Source organism: Podarcis raffonei, chromosome 1 (genome assembly GCF_027172205.1).
Source record: "Podarcis raffonei isolate rPodRaf1 chromosome 1, rPodRaf1.pri, whole genome shotgun sequence".
Classification (NCBI taxonomy): domain Eukaryota; kingdom Metazoa; phylum Chordata; class Lepidosauria; order Squamata; family Lacertidae; genus Podarcis; species Podarcis raffonei.
In genome coordinates, this window is record NC_070602.1 from 51,313,645 (window position 1) to 51,318,354 (window position 4,710).

Consider the following 4,710-nt stretch of genomic DNA (forward strand, 5'->3'; position numbering starts at 1 on the left):
GTAGCTGCCGGGGGCGGAGGCCGCGCCGCACAAGGGAGAACCTTACCAAAGGGCAGGCGGGGCAGGCAGGTGGGGCAGCCCCTCCAAGATCCCGAACCCTACGTGCCTTTCGAGATGAAGCGCTGGTTGAAACATAGCTGTCAACTTTCAGATTTGAAAATAAGGGATCAGCAGCCTCGAAAATAAGGTATCAGCAGCCTCACCTGTCCTGGGGACAGTCTACGGGATATCTAACAATCCGGGATAGCAGCGGGAAACGGCGCTGGAATAAGGGAATTTCCCGCAAAAAAGGGAAGGTTGACAGCTATGGGTTTTGTGTGTGAAAACGTGCCCCGGACACAGAATTAATATCCATCCTACGGGATAGTTCAGTCGGTAGAGCATAAGACGCTTAATCTCAGGGTCGTGGATTCGAGCCCCGTGTTAGCCATTGCAGGGGGTTGGACTAGATGACCCCTGGGGTACCTTCCAACTCTAAAGTTCGATGATTCAACAACAGACGGGCGTGTTTTTCGCAAATGAGGCAACCCACAAAAGTGCCGCGCTGATTCATTTCTCCCTTCAGTTCCTTTCTGTTCTGAGGTGTGCTTAAAGCGGGCGCGCCTAACGCTGTCTGCATGTGTACAGTCTAAAACTGGGGAAAGGCACACAAGCAAAGCAGTCTAACTGCTGTTTGTCTCCGGCATCTGGTCTTCAAAGGCACACTGTTGACACATGGAGGTTATGTTCCCAGCTATTAGCATTGGCTCGTTGCCTGCAGCAGGTCTGTCCGTGCATTTATGCAATCTTTAAACGCTGGTTATAAGGTCATCACAACATCCTGTAACACTCCTGTGACCAATGCAGTACCTTATGTGGACAGGGAAGGGTGCAGAGCTGGGGGGGGGGGAGAGAACAGTATCTAGGAAAGGCATAAGAAAATAGTTATATCTGAGATCTATGCATAATTCTTTGAAAGTTAATGAAACAAATATTATTTTTTACTTCCAGATAAACTTGCTTATAATTAGGATTGGAATATTAAGGGCGTTTTTCACATTAACAGTAAGGCTGTCTTCCTGTCGTATACACTTTTTTGGGGGTTGATCCCAGTGAAATTTACTTCAAACTAAATATTAATGGTGAATACAAAAATATAAAAATACCCTCCTTTTGGTCTGACGTGTGTTTGTTGTGATTGCCATCCTATATCTACTTCACAGGGAATAAGTCTCGTTTAAATCTACACATATTATTTCTGAATATATAAGTGTAGGCTGACACTGTTAGGTTGCAATTTTAAGCCTTTAAACTTTGTAGTGTCTTTCAAAAGAGTCTGGTTTTCGTCTTCTCCAGTAGCTTAATGTGCTTAATTAAGGCAACTGGAGCCATTTACTTTATGTTGGGTTGCTAACTGACCAGAGGGGAAAAAAGCAAAAACAAATTGCCTGGCTTGTTCTTGTGACTTCAACAGGAACTCTGTGTGCAGAATCAGCTGGTGAAGTTTTTCACAGCATGGAGAGAAACATTATTGCCTATTGATATCTGTCCATCCAGCTACTGTTAAAAACAGTAAAAGCAGTGACAGTCTGAAAAGTTAGGAAAACTAGTTTAGTGAACACTTGGATGACTTGGCACATGTCTGAGTTATGTGTGCGAGTCCATGCAGGAACTAATCCAAGGAAGATCCTGCCCCAGGATTGGAGGCTGGACCCAGTGGCTTTCAGTGATTTGCCAGCAGAGTTACAGGTTATCTAAGCCTTTTGGTTTGGTAACCTGTAATCTGTTCCTATGGTGATACGGGCTCATTTAAAACAGGGAGTAGCACCTTCTCCTTCCAGCAAAACAAGGAGTCATTGCAAAGGAGTTCTATTCAAGGCAGTGTCTGAGCTATGGGAACTAAAGGGATTCCCTTCCTAATGTAGGGTGGGACCTTTAACTGCTGCACAACAAGTTGTAGTGAGGTAATCACCCGCCAGATTGTCCCATCCTTCTTAAAGGTGCAGGATCTCTTCCAGCCTCCACTCCAAAAATTGCCAGCCTTATTCCTGATGTCAAGGAACACAACATCATACATGAGATACACCCAGGTGATATACATAGCTGCACCCAGAGCCAGCCAAAAGCCATTTTGCTGCTAGAGGCAAAGGACAGGCTGTCACCCACTCTCCATTCACAGAAGCCCACCAGCAGCTGAGCCTCACTTGAACACTGACCCACTACACACAGACTAGCTTAGGGGGCACAGGGCTCTGTCCTTTAATAGCTTGCTGCCACTTGCTCATCAGTCTGCTGGGCGGCTCCTAGTTCCCTCTCTGACAAATGGTGCAACACAGCAGCAGTGGCACCTGCACCCATCCCATACACAGAACAGCAAATGTAACGTGCACAGTGCTTGCCAGAGTATGTGAGCTGGGCTGGTTGCCTCTCTGCCTGCTCACTTGGTCCAGAGCCTTGTTCAACGACACCATCATATTTAAAGAAGGCAGCCCAGGCAAGCAACACAAGCGAGCATTGCCATGATCAGACTCAGGAGGATGGGAATGATTAATGGGGGGCTGTGAGGGAATTCCAGAGAACAGCTGGAAGGCGGCCACCTCATCTGCTGCCACATGGTGGGTTTGATCAGGATTAAGTCTTGGATCAACACTGCTTGCACTTCCAACTGTACCCTTCTTGCTGCCTTCCTTTCTTGGCTCCACATTTCTTCGTGCTCTCAGTGGCTCTGTGGGTTTACATACAGCAGAAACTTTATTATTCACCATAAATGAGTGTTTGCTCAGCTGAGGCCTCCTATAAATGCTGTCTTCTGGCAAGGCCAAGAGCAATAGTGTGTCCTCTTCCTGCAATCATCCTCTTTTTAACAGCTTCGTCTTGAGCTTTGTCAGTAACAAAAGGGCACATTTCCATTGCCTGCAAGATGTCCAAGACAGTGACAATCCCACCCTTGGGTTAAAAACACTAATGAGACCCCCTCCCCATGCATATTACGTGCTGGAAAAGGGCCAGGATTCAACCCTGTGCAAAAGGAACATCCAATAAGTCAGGGAAGCAGAGGGGCACAGAGGGAAGTATCTGTTTTGCTACAGAGGTTACTCAGTGGGTCCCTCCTAGGCCAGGGAGCCTTAGTCATGGGGAACGAAAGTGCTCCTCTTGGCACTCAAAACACCCCCCAGATCACACCCAGCTTCACACCCTGAGTGTTTTTACCCGACTGGGATGTTTCCTTAAAGTCTGAACATGCCTCTTGCTTGCCTGGATAGAGGCTAGAGGTGTGTGTCTACTGTTCCAAGATAAAATTTGCATTCATTACTTCATCCGCTTTTGCCTCTGGTATGTAGTTTTGCCACTGCACTCTGGTATGTAGGTTTGCCACTACACTCTTTTAGAAAGTAGAACAAATACATAATACTGTAGGGAAGAGCTGAATCTGCAGCATGTAGAATTTTTTTAATTTTATTTTAAGGTGATTTTGGTGTTACTGTTAAAAATATTAAAGATGCTTTTTCCTTGTATGAATGTCTGCCATGATATTGTAAATTCTCCCTACACTCAAAAAGGAACTTATATTGAGTTTTGGCAATATGCAAATATAAGCAAGTTGATTTAAGTAAATAACTAATAAATAATGGCTATATGCTTATTTAATGATAGGCTTGAAAGTGGGGTGGGATAGTATAAAGGCGCATCTTGTGTAAAGATTTGATCTGCATTAATTCCTTCTGTGGAAAAATGCTGTCTCAAGTGATGCTGGCCCACTTGTGAACAGTGTTTGCCAATTTATGACAGGTCTCTTGAACTTTGTTTCTAAGACCTACAAGAAAGATTTAGGAACATAAGAAGAGCCTGTTGGATCAGGCCAAATGGCCCAACTGGTGCAGCACCCTGTTCTCCCAGATGCCTGTAGGTAACCAACATCTTCCAACATCTCACTTTCCTGGATGTCCACTTCAAGAATCCCTACTGTCATTTGATTAGAAGTTCAAAATGTCGTGAGCTTTTCTGAGCTATGATTTTACGGAGTTGGACTCATGTGACTCTTCCAGAAGTGTCAGTGGCCTTGCTCTGACTCAGGTGTGGCACTGGTCTATCAACATACGGCTTTGAAGTTCTCGTGCATGGCTTCCACTGGCAGGACTCAATGCCCTAGTAGGTACACATGTTAAACGGGGATCACCAACATTTGGAATTTTGAGGAAGTCCAATGGGGGGGGGGCATGACATGGCACAAAATGACTGCTATATTCAAAAGAGCAGAAAAAAAGACAGGGTCAACCCCCCCACCAAAAACAAGTGCAGCCATTTCCCCTCCTCCAATTAATTCAGCCACCACTACCCTTGGGCACTGAGAGAAGCTCTTTGCATCAATTCTCTGGCATCCAATGAAATATGGGCATGTTTAAAGGATGTGTGTTCAGTATAGGAGAGGCAGTGCTGGTTCAAACAGGAGCTGAACAGGAAGAGCAAACAGTCTCTCCTGCACTGCAGATTTTTGGCAAGATATTTACACAGGAGAAACTGGTGCCAGCAGCAAGGGGTCACTTTCACGATCCTTGAGATAACATATGCTAGCACCAGTAGGCGGGAAGTGAGTTAAGACTTGAAAAAGAAAAAAAGCCTAGGGTTTGGTTTACATGAAATCCTCTGCTTGGAGCCATCCGTGGCCTCCTTTCACTTTTTATCCCATTCACCTTACCATTGTCCAGGAAGCAGTCAAGCCACTCAAAATAA